The sequence below is a fragment of the Protopterus annectens genome, chromosome 4.part0 (assembly GCF_019279795.1).
Source record: "Protopterus annectens isolate FY-2018-M chromosome 4.part0, PAN1.0, whole genome shotgun sequence".
Taxonomy (NCBI): Eukaryota; Metazoa; Chordata; order Ceratodontiformes; family Protopteridae; genus Protopterus; species Protopterus annectens.
Window position 1 is genome coordinate 583,284,607 of NC_056733.1, and position 19,459 is coordinate 583,304,065.

At 40.2% G+C, this 19,459-nt stretch overlaps 1 long non-coding RNA gene across 1 annotated transcript in view; it reads right to left on the reverse strand.

Moving 5' to 3' along the window:
* Positions 1–1,398: 1,398 nt before the first annotated feature.
* Positions 1,399–19,459, reverse strand: part of LOC122799453 — a 57,533-nt gene continuing 39,472 nt past the window's right edge. Inside the window, exon 3 of the long non-coding RNA XR_006364473.1 lies at positions 1,399–1,493. This is a non-coding gene — a long non-coding RNA (uncharacterized LOC122799453). The remainder of the gene's footprint in view (positions 1,494–19,459) is intronic.

Sequence of the window (19,459 nt, forward strand, 5' to 3'; positions counted from 1 at the left end):
TCAGTGAACCAGGATCCAAGGGTTCATAATGAATCTGTTTTATCTATTAGATCTTAGCATAGAGGCATCCTTGGTCTGAAATTTTGTTAGTCTGTATTCACATGGGTTCTATTATGTGTTATTTTGTTTCTTAGTCTGATTAATATGATTGACTATATGATGTTCATAAGGAAGTGTAACTCTGTATCTGCTCTGTATCTACTGAGTAGCTGACTGATGTAACAAAGCTGTATTCTTTGTGGTGTTAACATTATGTGCAACACCATCTACTTGCTGTATAGTAAATTGATAAATTTTATCTGCTGGGCATTCAAGTCAATAAGGATCTTTAATTACATTTAGTACAAAATATGTTACAATGCTTAACAGAATGCTCAGATTTGGCAGAATGAATGAATTAGTTAATTAATGTATTTTTTTTTATTGTTGGTCTGCCGCGGTGGTGCATCAGTTAGCGTTGTCGCCTCACAGCAAGAAGTTCTCCAGTTCGATTCTCGACTGGAACTTCTTCGGTGTAGAGTCTTCATGTCCTACCGGTGGTCAACTGAGTTTTAAAGACATGCGGGTAGGTGCATGTGTGTATGTGTATGCCTTCTGTGAAGGTTGGGTGCCGGGCTGTCAAACTGACATTGTAAAAACACCACTGCCAATCAATCTGTGGACCGGTGATCCGTTGTGGTGACCCCTAACCGGGAAAAGCAGAAAAACATTGCATTGGTATTTATTTATTTATTTATTGACATTTGATTACTGGGAAAGTCTGACTGGGTAGAGAATCATTTTCAGCAGAGCCCAGGGGAGAAAGCTCCAAAGTATTACGAAAACATTTTTTTGAACAATAAAATTATTGTCTTAAAAATAATACAAAGGCATCTACAGTTTAATGTTGCCATTTACTAATTAAATGAGGAAAATACCCAAAGTAATAGCAAGAATTATGCTGCTCATATTTCTTACAGTCCCTCTGTACCCATTTATAATCAACAATTTTAGGTAAATGCACAATAATATTGTCTGACACATTTAAAGTAGTTCAAACTTTCATAAGCTGCAGTGCAGATGTTCCTTTTATCTGTAGTTTATTTTATTAACCAACAATTGCACATATTTTTTTAAATATTTAAACAAATCCCCCTGTGCAATGTCAGCAGTATGAAATTACACTGGTAGTTTCTTTTTACATTGAACCTTCTTGGAAGAGCAATGCATTTATTCCATGGAAAAAAAAACTTTTTTTTTTTTTTTTTGCCAAAAACAGCCAGCCTTCTCAGGTAACCCATAAGATTAAAAATTCACTTTCCTGACCTTAAATGCATTAAAACTTACATGTCTTGAATGTTGAATAATAATATGTCACTATTTTATACCAAATGTCATACCTGTTAATTGGTTAACAGTTTTGCTTGGTAGATGTTGAAACTGGTCACAAACCCACCGCCAGTAGTTCTTGCTACAGCACGTCTTCACTGTTTGTCTTTACATTACATATAAATCTGCAAAGTAATACTTCCTGAATTAGTCAGTGTTATTTCTTCATCACTGCATTTTCCAGCAAATTCATACTAATCATAATACTTTGACCTGACTATTCACAGACGTATCTTTGCTACTTCATTGTCTAAAGGCAAGGGAAAGCTTTTTCCATTACATCACTAAGTTAATGTACTACCCTCCTTCTTCTCTCAATTTTGTCATAACATTAGCCTTTAAGCCTTTATCAAACATGTAATAACTTGTATTGCCTCATTCTCTAGCTTCTAGCTGTATCTCAGCATTATTCCCCAATACATTGCCTCTGCCATGTTAGCGCAACAGCAAAATCCATCCCTCTATCAACAACAAATAGGGAAATTACTCTGGTGACCTGGACACATTTTAAACAGACACTAAAAATACCACCTTCTGGCTCCCCTGAAAAGAGGCCATATGACCTGTGGGACTAACTTGGTCAACAAATATGTACCTAAATAAAAAGCATCGCTCTCTCTGCATTTTAATGTTTAAAACAGACTAGGGGCCTGATAAGAGATCATTAATATCCCTGTTCCCTAAAGTACAAGTCCAAATTTTTCCCCAAACTATGAATCAGTTTTCACAAAACTAATCAAAGAGTCAGACTGTTTAATATATACAGGCAGTTTGTTCAAAATATTCTGATCTTTATGCAGGATAAAATTCCTTCCCCAAAAAATAAATTTGGTATCAATGCCTATCGATAAATTATGAGTTTGAATTATTAAACTATGATTTGTATAACAAATATCCATGTTGCCTGAGTTGCATTATTTTACAGGCACAAACTAAATCTCACTCACAAACGTATAGGTAACAGAATACATCTTTAGATATTTTAAGCAGTTTTCATATCTGTGCCCCCCTCAGTGACCATATATACATTGTATAATAACCTTGAACCTATTCTGTTTGATGCCTTTACCTCTGTATGAGCAAAATCCAGACCCAGTTTCAATGGTCCATTTAATCAAGCTCTTAAACAAAGGAACCAAAGCATGCATACTCCTTGATGTTTTTGCAGGCAGGATTAGATCCACGGTGCAGAAACACTTCCTGAGGTAACAACTATACTCTGGCCTATTAGATGTTTTTACATTCTTGAAACTGATGCAAACTGATATGATATTGTTATTTAATGCCTAAACAAAGGTATTACTATTTAAATCAATATGCATTGCTTTATACTTCCTACTATTAAAAGAAAGTTTTTTTTTTCTAAAGTCCTTTTTTAAAGACAGATTTTAAATTTGTCCTTTGGATGAAATGTTAAACTGAGGCCTCTGAAATGTTGATAACTCAAGTATATGTAAAAGATCCCATGGCACTTATTGAAAAGAGTAGGAGAAGTGCCCTGGTCAAAATTCCCCTACTATGGATTTCCATCTCAAGTGTCCTTTGAAAAGTGGCCATTATCCTAGTCGGAATAACCTGGTCAAAAAATGTAAATAAATAAATATAATTAAAAATAAAAAAGGAAACCCACATGTATACTTTATCTAAATACTCCTACAAATGTATTTTATTATCAAGATGTGTAACCGCAGCAATGCCAGAAATTTCAACACCCACAATTTAGGGTTAGATGGCATCATGGATAAAAATGCATAGAACAAAAAAAAAAAAGTACCCAGCAGTAATCCCTATGGGACTTGTTACATTGAATTACTGAGAAGTTTTACCCATGGTAGGCACTAAGGACTTCCTTCCATCCCTGTAACCAGATGGAGATCTATCTTATATATGGGTTTGGATTTCAGCAATGAAGGGTGTTAATTATTATAGCATAAAGGATCTCTATCAGAAGACTTTGTCAAATCAAGAAAAACAACATCCACTGATTTTTTTTTTGTCATATGTAGATACCACATCCGTAAAGAAAGATATCATGATTGTGATGCAAGATGTACCTTGTGTGAATCCATGCTATGTAATGTCATGAACCAGAAAGGAATCTACTTAATGATTGTAAGAATTTTATCAAACTATCTCAAAATATTTTCTGATAATACTTGGAAGACTGATACATTTGTAATTATCAGAAATACTAATATTGCCACCCTTGTGAATAGATGTAACAAATGAGGTTTGGAACAGACCATTTTGTCCGGGGACATTTTCAAGTGGGGGCTAAGCACATAGATTAGCAGGAATTAAGAGTCTAAGGGGAGGATAGGGTTAAATGGGATGGAAGGATGTTTAGGAGGAAATGAGGTACAGGTAGGGAGGGGCTTAGAGGGTGTTGTCAAGTGTAATTGAGGTAGAAGTCACATTTTTGGCGTGAACTTGCTAAATGTAGGGTACGCCCATGACAACCTGTAGGTATACCTGGAGAAAGGTAGGCTTAGGGGTGCTAGTAGGTGGCATGCAACCTGTCCACCTGCCTGTATGTAGGTATGCATTTCTTTATTTATCTCTCTTCTCAAGAATAGGGGATAGTGGTATTTGCACAGACAATCACTTGCTTAGGCCTTTTGTAGGCAGCATCTCGTGTTTTCAGGCAAGGTGGTGGTTATACTTATTGATGTTTTTTTTTTAATACCTTTTGTTTGTTGGAGTCTGACCATGGTGGTTTTCTGGCAGATTAGTGTTTTAATGAGAGGGAAAGGCAGTCGCATTGAGTCATACTTCATACCTCTTAGGACTTCATGCTACTGCAGAACTGGTAATTTTGCTGACCCATTAGGGTGGTAAGAATTGATTTAAGTGTCTTTTCATTGCTGCCTGCATCCCACGATGAATTTGAGTTGATAGTCAGTGTTAGTTTTTGCTGTTTGAGGATTTACTGGAAGTCTCTTTGTGGGCTTGGGGGTTACACACCAGTTATGGCCGTTAGTCACGCATGTGCATTTGCTCCACAAGCCTGGCAGATGTGATGTTTCCGTTAAGTAATGGTTCAGCCAAGCTGTGAGGGTTTCACGGGCTTGGAATGAGTTGGTGAGGCTGACATCTGACATCCATGTCGAGAACACGTATATATGTTATGACTGGAGACCCAGTCATAATCATTTACGTCTGTTACAGCTACTAGGCTGGCAAAGTGAGTGGAAGAATTCATTCTGAATGATTGGTGTGGTTTTATATGAGGCAGCAAACATTCAACCTCATATTAAAGACAGGCTGTTAATGAAGGTGGTACAAGATAATCAGGATAAATTAGTAATACGTTTAAATGTAGAAAATAAATTTCATAATGTGGAGGGTTACTACCTGATGATGGCATTGGCTGTTTGGTTCATTAGACTCCATTGTATGCATAAAGACACATGGTGACTAGTTTGTACCTCGTGACTCAGGGTGTTGAGTGCTCCTGCATGGTTGGGCAACTGAAGGGGAGAGGGAAAAAAAATGAGGAAAATTTATAAACTGAAAAACTAGTGAACTGTATGTTTTGCTCCTTTCTCGTTGTGGTCGTGGCGGTAACTTGCTGACGGGTAGCCTAGCATGTATCTTTGTTAGTGGCACTGTGATATTGAATTGATTGCGGCTTGTGTAGACTGAACCTGGCTGTAGGCTTTATACTTGCGAAATGAGTGGAGAAGGAAGGACAAGAGAAGAAACTGGGGATGCATGGCTGAAGGGGTCTATATTATAACATCAACGTTGCAAAACTTTGAATGTTATAATATCGAACCAGCTACATCAAAGAATGAAGATAGCAAAGCCCCAGAACATTGAATTCTTACCTAGGGCAAGACTTCAGTTGGCTGTTCCATGGCTTCGCTATTTCCTCCACTGTGGTGCAATAGTTACGGACCTTAGGGTTAGGGTGCGGGTTAAGGTAAGTGGATAGGTAGGAATGTATGTATGGTTTAGTGTAGCGTTAGAAGTAGGGTTTTGTTAAGTGTATGTGTGTGTATTTATTAGTATGTTTGTGTATAGTTTCGTAGGGTAAGTGTGCGATAGTTACGGACCTTAGGGGTAGGGTGCGGTTTAAGGTTAGTGGATAGATAGGAATGTATGTACGGTTTAGTCTAGGGTTAGAGGTAGGGTTTTGTTATGTGTATGTGTGTGTGGTTTATTTATTTTGATGTGGTAGTGTTGTGTGTATGTTTCTCGGAACAGTGAATTTTTTCCCTGGGAAAAAAATTTGCTATTCTGAGTGTTCGATGTTATCATATTTAGAAATTTCAATTTCAAGCTTATGGTGTTCGATATTTTGGAATTTAGAATATATGATATAGACCCGGCTGAAGTGATGATGTGGCCTTCGGTTCCATGATTGCCTAAAAGAAAGTGAAGGAAATGGGAAATAACTACATTGCCTTATGTAGTGCTTCTGCCCCATTGATTTGTCTGCCTGGGCATTGGACAGTATGTGGGTGATCTGGCCGGCATGAACGCGGGTTAAAAATGCACTTGTAGAGCAGTTTGCCAAATGATTTGGAAGCGCGTGTTTGCATTGTGGAGTTCTTTTTATTGTTTGGTGCTTTCAAACTGGTTCTTTGTAGAATGGCTGTAGCTATGCTATGGGGGGTTTGCTGGCTGGCAGAGGCAGGGAGGGGCATGGTGGTCTGTCATTTCTTGTGTCTCTCGACTGCCAGAATTTCGAGGAAGGTCCGGGTTTTTGGCTGATGTTGGTCAGTTCTATATGAAAGTTTGGAGAGTCATTGGGATGGTCTGAGGATTGCCATCAGTGGGTGGTGATGTGCGTTTAAGTTTCTGACTTTGAGTCCTTCAGAACGGTGTGGTTGGGACAGGCTCTGTTGCACTGGTGGCTCGTTGGGTTGGTGGGAGCAGTGTGTCAGGTGTGTCCCTGTGTTTGGCCTTGTGTATCAATCGATGGCGGTTTGGTTCTGTGCCGCCTCCATTTTTCTAACTTTATTTTGGAGCTGGGGTGGGCTGGTGGTGTTTCTCTGACAATGATTCAGAGGGTCCTGTTTGCTGATTAGCAGAGTTCTCTTTGAAGAGGAAAAACAGTGCTATGGAGCGGGCTTGGAAGTGCTTTCAGTGCTGTTCATGTGCAGCTGCTGCCATTGGGGGGGGGCTTGGTTGTCGGTGTTGTCGCAAAGTGGGGGGGGCTTCACAGCATACCACCTATCTGTGCAGATTTTGCAGAATGTCCAGACTTGAAACCATGTATCAGCATGCATATGTTGAAAACAGATCTATTACCGCATGTAACATGATGTTCTAAAACAATAGTTTTCCCTTAGAACTAGGCAAGCCTCAACTCAAGTGCTTCAAATCAACTGCTCTTATTGCAGCACTTGCATAACCCAAATCAGCACTTGTCCAAATCTCCTAGACAGCACTATTATTTTCCAAATCTCCTAGACAGCACTATTATAATACAGCATAAGACCCTCGACTGTCCACAAGACAAGTGAAACTCACTCTTCCAAGCATGTCCAGAGGTCAGCTTCAGGTGTACTCTCCAGTTCATCTGGTGGAATTGGGCATCCTGAGGCAATGTCACAACTGCCTCATGTATACAGACAACCCTCTCCTCTTACCTCTAGACACAAACACATGTGAGAGATGCAAATACACAACCAGACTGGAGGCTAAGCGCTCTCAACCCATGACTGTAACAGACAGTCAAGAGGAGAAGAGACACACTAGCATCACACCACCAGTCACACATGGATCTACAAAACAAGCACCGGCAAAACATACACATAAATACACAAAAACGTATTCGGAGGCACTAGATACCAAACTGAAAAAGAAACAGTGCGCTCCAAACCAGACAAGCAAGCAACCTGCACCTCCAAACACAAGGCAGAAAACACATAATTCACCTCAGCAGTATGCCTCACGACAGCCCCTAAGGCAAAACACCATACCCAACACGCTAGTAATTGGAGACTCTATAGTAAGGCACACAGACGTTCCACTCACCAGGCTGAACAAGGAGAAGGTTACTGTCAGCTGCCTGTTGGGTGCTAGGATCCGCCACATAACACAGGCACTTAGGTCACTCCAGAATAAGTACAAGTATGATGCTGTCATTGTACATGTTGGTGTGAATGATCTAAGACACACCTCCCTGGACTACATGAAAAGAGACATTGAGGAGCTCTCTCATCATGTAGCCCAAGCTGGTATGACCCTGACCTTGAGTAGCATACTACCTTCACCTAGAATGATACCACAATACAAAGACAAAATGATCAATTTCAACAATTGGCTAAGCTTCTGGTGTCATTCTAAGGGGATCTAGTGTCTGTCTGCCTGGGATGACATGATAGACAAGCCTCGCTGTTTCGCCAGAGATGGTTTGCACCTGTCACCCCTAGGCTTTCGAATACTGGCCAAGGCTCTTGCCGTCCCCATAGTGCGTTTTTTAGGCAAGGCTCAAAGGACAAACCAACCACCGTAACCAGCACAGGTAACCAAAAACTAAGGGAAATGCTACTCAATGCCAGAAGTCTCAACCTCAAAATGCACACACTCGAGGCACTCCTCAGTATGGAGAAAATCGATGTTTGTGCAGTGACAGAAACCTGGTTCAAGGCTCCAGAGAGCACCCCAGCACTATCAGGTTACAATTCATATCATACTTTCCGGCCTCAGTTACCAGATCGCAGTACAAAGGGTGGAGGTGTATCCATATTCATCAAGGATACCCACATCTCCAGGTTAGTGGTGCAGCATGATGCCCCAGAGATTATCCATGCGCAACTATCAGCAGGCAAAACCACATTTCAAGTCGTAGCCTGTTATAGATCGCCCACCATGTCCCAAGATGCTCACTCAGCATTCCTTGAGGCATTGGAAAATATAAAGGTCCTACCCAACACCATAATTTTGGGTGATTTCAACTACCCTGGTATAGACTGGGTGAACTACCAAAGTTCTAACTCCTATGCCCAGCGGTTCATAGAATTTATAAATTCAAATGCCCTTGAACACCTGGTATGTTCTCCCACTAGAGGGGACAACATATTGGATTTAGTCATCACAAATATGGGTGCTCATTGTACCACACCCGTTATCACTCCCTCTCTGGTCAGATCAGACCACACACTGATAACCCTAGACATCCTCACCCCTCCACCTCCCCCAGTCAAAGAAATCATCATAAAAAACCTATCCAAAGCAAACTTCAAACTACTTGCGTCAGAAGTGGAAAGCTTCACTATCCCCCCTGCAGAAGGATAATGATATCCAGGATGCAGAATCCTTCACCAAGGCACTTTATATGCATCTTCAGGATTTCATGGACCGTGCTATCCCAAATAAAACCAAGACTCCTTCCTCAAGCAAGAAGAAACCAATCTGGTGGACCCCGGCCATAAGCAAACTATATAATAAAAGGAGGAGACTAAAAAAGGCCAAATCTCAAGTAGAAAAATCTTCCCTGATCAGCATTAGTAAGAAATTGAGGGCCCTCATCAAGTCAACTAAAGCCAATTTCGAAAAGAAGGTTGCCAAGGATGCCAAGGATAACCATAAGGCCTTTTATGGTTACGTCAAAAACCTAAATGGCAATGCTCAGGTCTGTTCTGAGCTAGTACAAAATGGAACAAAATACACTGACCCCACTGACATTGCCAACATCTTGGCTGATAGGTTCAGTGCAAATCCCCCCCCCCCCCCACCACCACCTACAGGGCCTATTACTATTCCAGGGGATTGTGTAACTCCAATTATTACTGATACGTTGGTTAATAAGGCTCTATCTAAAGCTAAAAACACTGCCTCCATGGGACCAGATGGTGTCCCGGGCTGTATCATACGCGAGCTCCAAAATGAATTAACCCCGCATCTGAATACCCTGTTCAGTCTCAGCCTCTCGACAGGATATGTGCCCATAGAATGTGCACAGCAACGGTGGTTCCGCTGCATAAGGGTGGGTCGACCCTGGGAACTACAAACCAATAAGCCTGACCAGTCTGATCTGTAAGACAATGGAGTGAATCATTATGGAACTCATAAATGGAGAGATTGGGAACCTCCAAACCCTTGACCCCATGCAGTTCGGCTTTGTCAAGGGCAGATCATGCTTCCTGAACCTGGTGGACTTCTTTGAGACAGTTACTCAGGCTATAGATAAGGGAAAGGAGGTACACACGGCTTACCTTGACCTTGCTAAAGCATTTGACACCATTCCCCATTCAGGTATTATTGATAAACTCACCAACCTGGGCATAAACCCTTACGTCACAAGATGGATCACAAACTGGCTCTCAGACAGATCCCACAAAGTAAGAGTAGCAGGATCTATGTCCGAATCCAGACCAGTAATGAGCGATGTGCCTCAGGGCTCTGTCTTGGGGCCCCTCCTGTTTGGCATATACTTCTCAGAAGTACAGGCAAGCACTGAAGGGCTGTGGCTGACCAAGTTTGCGGACGACTGCAAACTGGGTGCTATAATAGAGTCTCCGGCTGACATGGATATCCTCCAGAAGGGCCTTAATGAGATTGATGCATGGTGTCAAAGCCATGGTCTCAAGCTAAATGCTAAAAAATGCGTAGTAATCCCCTTTGGAAAAAACAGAGTACCTGCGAACTACCACATAGGAGGTAACTCCCCTGAAATCTGAAGAAGTAATAAGGGATCTAGGGTCCCAAGTAGAGAGTCAGCTTTCCTTTGATAACCATGTTGCCAAGGTGGTTAGAAAATCCTTCTATGTGACCCATCTGACCATGAAAGGGTTTAGATCAAAGGATGTAGTGGTGCCCCTCTACTCTTCCCTCATCAGACCCATTATTGAGTACAATGCACCAATTGGAATGTACCTGGCTAGGCATCTCCAACAGCTGGAGAGACCACAGAGGTACCTCACTAAGAGGATTACTGGCCTCAAACAGTTGCCCTATGCAGCACGATTGAAAAAACTAAGGCTTTTCTCTGTTGCATACCGCCTTCTCAGAGGCGATCTCTGTCTAACATACAGAGCCATGTCCAACCCAGAACTGTTGAACATGCTCCATCTTAGCGAAACAAAATCTACTCGAGCTACACTCTCTAGGGATTTAAACCTCAGCACAACAATGAATAGAACATGCTGGAGGGATAGAGTCCCTTCACAAAGACTTTGCTTGCTATGGAACAAGGTCCTGATCTGCATAAGACAGAGCCCCTCAATATTACTCTTGAAGAGGAACCTTGACGAGTGGATGGGTAACAGAAAGTTCACACCAGGGATCATACCAACAGCTCTACTAGATAGGGGCCAAGGGTACTAGCTGCTAGATCAAGGGCCTAGGGTACTAACCAAAGGGGCGGTGAATACCGCACACCGTGGCTGGGCTAATATATGCCTTCGGGCAGATAGCTCAGCACCTACCTATGAACCTATGAACCTATATAATAACAGCTATGAATGAAAAATTGTGCTGTGATGTAATTTATATGGATTTAACTTCAGCATTTGACAGGGTCATACACATAACACTGTTGAATAAATTATACAACTAGGTTTTGATGTACTCTCGATAAGATAGATAGATGCATGGTTGACAAATGGGACATGGCAACTGGACAGATGAAAACCTAGGTTATAGTCAGGGTGTCCCACAGGGCTCTGTCCTAGGCCCTTACTTGTTTAGATTGTATCTTTCAGACCTAACGTTTTCATCTGAGGTGTTCTATAGTCTGTATGCAGATGACCTGAAATTTGGTAAACTGATTACATATTTTACAGATAAGGCATTTCTGAAAAATAACTTGACTAAATTCGTCATTTGGGCACAGGAGATTAATATGCTGATAAATACATCAAAACTATGCATATAAGGTTTGGTAGGCATAAATTGAAAGGTGAATATTGAATACAGCACACAATAATTGAAACTGTAGACTCATTTAAGGATCTGGGTACATGGGTAGATTCAGCTATGAGTTTTTTTCTAATCATATTAACCAACGGGTTAATGATAGTTATAGAACTATAGGTTGTTAAAAAGATTTATATATTTTGGAAATCAAAATAATGACATCGTTGTTGGTTGTTATATCAGACCCAAACTTGAGAATGGAATAACAATATGGAAACCCTATAAGAAAATAAGCATGAGTAAACTGGAAAGAGTATAATGGAAATATACCAAGGGTATCCATGGATGTGGACATTTAAGTTATTATGGAAGACCAAAATATCTGAATATAGTTCCCAGACTGGACAGCTAGTCAATGCAGGTGGTAAGGGGTGGGTATAGTGATTGGTTTGCCATGTACACAGGGTAGGGGGTTTGATTAGCGGTTCCATGCATTTAATTGAATGTGTGTATTTGTACATGGGTTGGTGTATGGGTGTGTGCGTGTGAGTGTGTGTTGTATAGGTAAATGTATATATGATATATTTGGATAAATATATATACGTGCGTGTGTATATATAATATACACACTAGGTGTATACATGTATTGGTAATGTTGCATATCTAGCAGAATGGCTAAACATAGGGACTACTTTTCTGTGGTATCAAGCAAAGTTATCTGGTTATTGAACACATGCGATCGAATGCACTTATCGCATTTGGAGTTTTGGTTTTGTTGTCAGATTCATGTACTTAAGCATCACAGATAAAGGTAAGGGGTTGAAGGGTCATGCTTTTAACGTTTAGGGAGGGGGAATAGCTTGTTCGTTCATTGATTCAAATTATGGGACAGATTCAGTAGTAGTGGGGTCTGCATGTCCTCCTTGCAGCTGCACGGGTACAATGAGGTTTAACATGCATTGTGTGAGATGGGGGGGGGGGGTTCTGGTTTCAAGTTTATTGGATAACCTGCTCTGTTGGGGTGAGAGGTTTGCCTGGTCCATATACAACTGCTCTGTCATATCGTTCAACTGTACAGATTTCATAGAATGTCCAGAATTTGCTTCATATTTGGGATTGTTTTCATAGAGTTGGGGTTGGCAATTGGTGGCAAAACATTAAAGACTGAAATTTAGAAAATAATGACAGACATTTCAGTTTATCTTTATACCATGCAGAGGATGTACTGATCCCCTTTTTATTTATGGCTTGCAAACACTTTTGCTCTAAGAGGTCGAGAAGTATGGGCTTTGTCCGCATTACATGGGCTAAGAGGCTGAGAGGTATGTGTTTAGAGCTTTTGCTTGTGTTCTTGTTTGCAAGCTACAGTGGAACAAATGGGCAGAATGTGGTGCACATACTAATGGTATATTATGGCATATTAACAGCTTCAGCTGGTAAGGTTAAGCAGGCTAAAGTAAAAAAAAGGGGGAGTAGAAGAGTAGGAGGGCAGCCTAAGCCATAATTACATTGGAAGAGTGATGGGGGCATTAGGGCTATGGGTCAGTTTGACAGCACTCAGTGTTTAGATATTTTGCTTTGTGGCAGTGAATTTACAGTTCTTTTCTTTTACAGATCAATGAGGAATAAGTGCACACTGGGCAGTGGGCCGGTAGCTGGACTGATGGACGATGAGGTTGTAAAAGGAGGTGTGCAGAGTGTGTGTGTGTGTGTGTGTGTGTGTGTGTGTGTGTGTGTGTGTGTGTGTGTGTGTGTGTGTGTTGTTTTGTTTGATTTTGTGCTTTGAGTAGGAGGGAATCATCAGGACTGAAGCTCTTGCTGCATTATTGGTACATGGGATGTTCAATGAAATGGGTCAGGTTGTAGGAGTATTACCATGGGAGCATACCATTCATTGCAAGGGAGGGGTATAATTATGCTTACTGCTGAAGGAGGTATTAGGAGGGTAATTTGGCTAGGTAGTTCTGATCATGCAGAGGGTAAAGAGGGCGTGTCAAGTGATCCTGCAGGGAAGGATTTGCCAGTTAGGTTTAAGGGTATAGCTATGGTTATCTATATCTATATAGACTGGAGTGAGGTTTAAGTAAAGATGATATTATAGGAGGTTCCCATCTTTGGTAACATCTTTTGATTAATGGCAAGTCTCAATTATGAGAGGGTAGGGACAACAATGTGAGGTTGCGGTCAATGAACTGGAGGGCAAAATAGGTTTGTGAGGGTCAACCTTTTGAGGTAGGAGAGGCGGTCAGAGTACTTTAGTGCTGGGCATTATATTGGGTTTTCAGGTACTAGGTCATTGAAGAATCAAGTAACGCAGTTTATAGATTTTCCTGGAACATTCATATTTGGCCTAATATGTTTGGCCTGTTTTACCTTGTGGGGGTATTTCATTTAGGGTTGTTTTTGATTCTTTGTGAGAATGGGTGTGGGTTAGCAAATGCTATTTTAGTTATCGGAAGTTTTGCTTTATAATGCTGGGTTTTCATTTGTTGGTTGGCTTTGTGCTTTACAGTGCTGGTGGTGCTTTTGTCATTTAATGACCGGGGTATGAGTACAGATGTTACAAGGGCATTGTTATCTGGTGTTAGTATGGGATTATTGGTTTTAATTTCAGTTGCCTGTGCAATTGGTTGCTTGTCCAGTTGGATGCTAATTATCGGGGAATTGTTAGGATTGTTATTGCACTGACTGTAAAGAGACTTTTTTTGGTTATTACATTAATTGGGTGTTAAAATGGGATCACAAGATGGCATGATGGTATGCAATTGCCTCTGCATGGTTTTAGTGGCAGTGTGCTTACTGTTTGGTTGTCCAGTTGGCTGGTAATACCCTTGGAATCATGGTGGGGCTTCCATTGGTCATGAGGTAAGGATTATTTATGTCATGAGCAGTGGCTATATTAGGATATGAGGTTAGGGTTGCTATCTTAGCATAGGAGAGATATCAGTGATTTATTTTCAGCTGCTTAGGTAACTGGCTATTCTCATTAGTTATGTGAAAGGGTTTTAGGAGGTGATGACTTTGTTACAGCTTGATTAGAGAGGATGGGGTACAACGAATGATGCTTGGCCAAATGCTTTAATGGTGGTTAGGTTACTGGAAGCTTATTGAAGAGAGGGGGAACAGCCTGGACAGGCTGGTGGATGGAGAAGAGGGGCAGGCTTGCCCTCTTCTGTTCCCTCTCTGGTGTTGGATGTGCAATTCAATAAATTGGGAAGGAAAGTGAGCGGTTTCTCTGTTGTATAGGTTAATAAGCAAGCAGAGCTGCTTATTTGGATGGTGGTGTAATTCAATAAATTGAAGGTGAGCAGGTAATGCTGCCCTGTTAGTGTAAGATAAGTGAGCAAGTGGGGGACGCTGCTTATCAAGGGTGAGTGGTTATGCTGCCCTTATGGTTATTTTATGTTTTCTTTTATGGACGTTATTATCACCTGTGTCATGTTTTTTGTTTGAAATCTATAACTATTGGTTAATAGTCATATTTACGGAAATTTAATAAAGGTCCTCAAATGTCATTTGGTGTTGTGGTTTTATTGAAGTGGACCAGGGCAAACATTTTTTTTCCAAATAACAAGAATAAAGCCACATTGTAATGACTGTTGGCATATCACAATCAGTGGACAGATCCCATCTTTAGTATATCTTAAAAATGACCTTTAAGATTACCAGACCCTGGGGTGGTAAGCTTATTGATTTTACTTAAAGTTCAAGGACACAGTCCTCTTGAATGAATGGGCATTCATTATTTCCTATCTGAAAGGGCACTCACTATTTCCTATCTATTAGACATATAAATCCTTGAGTAGTTGATGTATACCCACTGTTGATTTCAGAGAAAGAGTTCACAAACAATTAGTTAACAGGTTATTTTCATCCTGTAATGCCAAGCTGGTTGATTGCAAACCTTTAGACTTCCTAATATGGTTATAGAATGATTTAATTTTATCTTTACAGTTCTTAACTAAAGCATATTCTTATAGATTTCTTCAAATTATAAGTATTGTTGCTGATTCTTATTTGTATCACTTTATGAAGGGCATACTTTCATTTCAGCTCATATATTTATTTTTAATTCTACTTAGTTGCAGTTATTGCCTGTTCCACCATGATGGACCTTTAATGTCAGATCGTATCCTTTTTTTTTCTACATGGTACATACTTTGACATTGTGAAGGTAAATGACATGCAGTTTTTTTCTAGTTCCCATGATCCCATCAATATCTTGGCAGAGACAAAGACACTTTTTTATTTTTATTTATTATTTGTTTACCGGGAAAGTCCGACTTGGAACAAAGCCAATTTTCAGTGGAGGCCTGGGGAGAAATGCTCCAGAAATATGTCTTTGTAACATGGGAGGAAACCAGAGCACCCAGAGGAAACCCACATGAATGAAAGGAGGACATGCAGACCCCACACAGAAGGCACCTCAGCCGAGAATCGAACTGGAGAACCTCTTGCTGTGAGATGACAACACAACTGCTGCACCACTGCGCCATCCATGGTCCAGTAAACCCATTTGTCTTGGGTTTGCTGCTGTTAGTCATTTTGATTTTCAGGTTGCCTGTTCCAGAGCTTCCTGAGTTCTGCTTACATGTCCATTTGGATTCTACCGTGGAAGACCCTTAGTGACTCTTGGACTAGATCATCAGTATATAAAGTTATTTTGGGAACAAGTGGGTCTTGGTGGAGATCATTGATATGTAGAGAGGACGAGACTAAATCTAAAACAGAACCCTTGTGAAGTCCAGGCTTGAAAGTTTTGAGACTAGTTGTGAAGAGCTCATATTTGAATGGAGTGTTCTGCCTGTTATTCAGCTTTGGAACCACTTGATTAGATCATCTTAAAGCGTACACATTTATTTCTGGTTATGAGTAGGTAAGGATTTAATAATTTTCAGGCCATCTTGAAATTAATGAAAAATATGTCTTAAATGACTACTATGTTTGTTAGAGGTGAAGTAATTTGTCACAGGGGATTAACATCTTTAAAATATTCTCAGTGGTCACAGTCTAATAAGCCATACGTGTTAACATGGCTTGATACTTGTGTCTCAGCAAGTTTTGGTAATTGTGCTGAGATTCACAATTGATTTATGGCCCTGGAGAAGAGGACCAAGTCACCTTGGATAGTAGGATAATAGGCACATATCTGAAGTGGGCAAGGTTATTCCAGTGGTTAACAAAAAGTTAAAGATATGGGCTAGTGGCCTTAAATCTATTAGGAGGAGCTATCAGAGAAGCAGACCCTACCTGTAGTAACTTTTCCCAGGTAGATTCTCAGGTAGCTTAAAAAAATCTTCCCAAGTATTCTTCATAGAATGGTTCACATAAGATTGATTTCCAACATTTTTTCTTTGTGTGTGTGTGTGTTGGGGGGGGGGGGGGGGGCAGCTTCCTTCTACAAAATCTGAAGTGGTAGGAAAGTTTTTAGATAACTGACCACTGTAGTGATCATTGTTTCAATGCTGACAGTGATTTTTCTGTTAACCTTCTAGAATAATTGGGGGCACCTCACCACATCATCCTGTTTGCATCTACTATTTGACTGCAATAGTCAACACCTGCCAATAATTTATGAGGGCTAAGTAGATATTATGGCAGTTGGAGTCTTGTATTTCTTTGGATTGGTGCCAAGCCTGGCCTCTCTCTTTGATCAGGCCATGACTCTCTGCTGAGAGCTAAGGGCCACTTGCCCTGTAAATCTTCTCCAAGGCAAAGGAAAGACTTACTCTGTATCCAATTAATAATCAAGCTTTAGCAGCAGGTCTGCTACTTGACAGGCAGGAATGGAAGCTGTCCTCTACATTGGCTTTGAGGACTTGAAAGACCAAAATGACTGAGATGTGGTTATTTAAGAAGTTTGAGTGTATTTGTGATGGCAAGCACTGGGGAGAGGGTATATGTCAGTGAATATAACATGAAGTGAGGACGCCAAGTGTGAAGTGAGATTGGACCTAGTAGGTCCTGCGATGATGGGAACAGGGTTATTTAAGGAAATAATGTTGTAAAAATATTATTATTTGAGCCCATCCAGTTTAAGCTAAAATCATCTAAAATAGTACACTTGTCTCTTTTGCTGTCTACCAGTTTAATACAAAGAAGGTCTTCAAGTTGCTTGGGTAGCAATGGCAGAGGAGGAAAGACAATAATAATAATAATAATAATATTAAGTAGATTTTTGTGTCTCCATAAAACAGTCTAACTTGAAAATTAATTTTATTTCTCACTGTAAGGAAGATTTTGTCTCTCAGTCCATTGTCAGTATATCTGTCATTGCTGTTCCTCAAATAACATGAAGTGCAGATGCTATCTTTAGCCATGATTTAGTGACCATTACAATGTTAAACTTTTCTGAAGCTTCAAGGATTATAAAAGGGTCCATTTGTTATTTAAACTATTTATCATAGGCCATTTTGAGGCATTTATGTGTAAATAAGGGGTCATTCTACTTTTGAAATTCCTGTTACAATATGGAATAATGTCTGGAGAGTGAGTATTTGTTGGAGCATACAGGCCCAGGTTCTTTTTCTTATGCTGAGAAAAGTTTGGTAGGCCTGAAGCATGGATACCCTTAGTTCCTTATCATTGTACCAAGTAGCTTCCTGGATCAGCTTCATCCTCCAGCCCTTAAAGTCACTGTTTCTGTCTCTCTTCCACAAATTTTCATCATCTACCCCCCTTTTCCCCCATTATCTACATGATGCCGGTGTGTCATGTTGACTGTCCCCTTCTCTCTTGATTCATTGCTACTCTCATCCCTTCTTTGACACTCATGCCTGACTGTTGCCAGTCTTCTCTCACACAATCCATCCACCCTTTTTCTGGATGCCCTCATTTCTTCTTGTCCTCTTCCTATCTGTCCCAAATCTTCTTCACAAGATTGTCTTCTGCTTTTCTTCAGATGAGCCCAAACCACTGTAATGTGGGTGGTGCAGTGGTGCAGCAGTAGCATTGTCACCTCACAGCACGAGGTTCTCTGGTTCAATTCTCGACTGGGGTGCCTTTTGTATGGAGTCTGCATGTTCTCCCTACATTCGTGTGGATTTCCTCTGGGTGCTCCGGTTTCCTCCCACATTTCAAAGACATGCATCTGGAGCATTTCTCCCCGGGCCTGTGCTGAAAATTGTCTTCATTCCAAGTCAGAAACATTAGCCACAAAGCATTATAGAAAATTATAAAGTCTGTATCACATGGGATCACCCATTACCATTAGTTCAAAAAATAGATGAGAAAAAAACAGATATAGTAGTCCATGAAAAGAAGACAAAAGTAACATTGATAACTGAATTTGCTACACCCAGTGATTACAGTATCTTACATATAGAGAGTTACAATGCTATAAAATACCAGGATATACAGGCAGAAATGAGGGTAATGTGGAAGAAGGATACCCAGACAGTTCCAATAATAGCAGGAGCAATGGGTTTCATTAAAAAATAATGTACGGTTGTATTTAAATATGTTACCAACACATGTAACGCCATGTGAATTGCAGCAGGAGTAATTTCTGGGCACATTGTGGGTGCTGCGAAAAGCAGTTTTGGCTAACATCAAAGACTGAAACAATAGCTTGAACTTTAATCATATTTTGACTTAGGAGTGGGGTCCATTCCTGTCATGGTATTAGAAACCCAAAAGTCTTAGATAAATTAAAGCTACAAAAATAATTTTATAGATCTGAGTTAAATTGCTTAGGATTTTTGAGGCCTTTCAGTAGTACTAATTCAACAAATTACAATATACAGTCTATGTTGGGCAGCTATTTTTGGCAAGTCACTAATAAGACATGAATACAAAAGTGGTCCAAGTACAGATCCCTGTGGTACACATCCTGAGATAGTGTCAAGACCTGAGCAGTTATTATTTGTCTGAAATGCAAAAAGTTATGTAAGACAGATAACGATGAAACTATTACAATACTTCAGGAACAAAATCAGTCTCTTTTTGCTTGCTTGTAACCATTCTGGGACCAGCATTTTCAAATAAATGTTTAAAGACTGAAGAAAATGCACCCATCAGTTCACCTATTTCCATATTGTGATAGATTTAGCAAGTTTGTGTAAGGCTGTGATGGTACTGTATTTGGGATATAGATATGAATAAAATATCTGTACTACTAAGGCATGAACCATTCTATATATTATGGTTGTGTATTTTCTACAGATAATAGGGTCTGGGGTTGTATAATAAGAAGGTTAGGTTCAAAGGATTCACAGATCACTTTTCTCATGCAAGGGTAATTAGTAGGACTTACCTGACATAATGTGAAAGGCTTTTT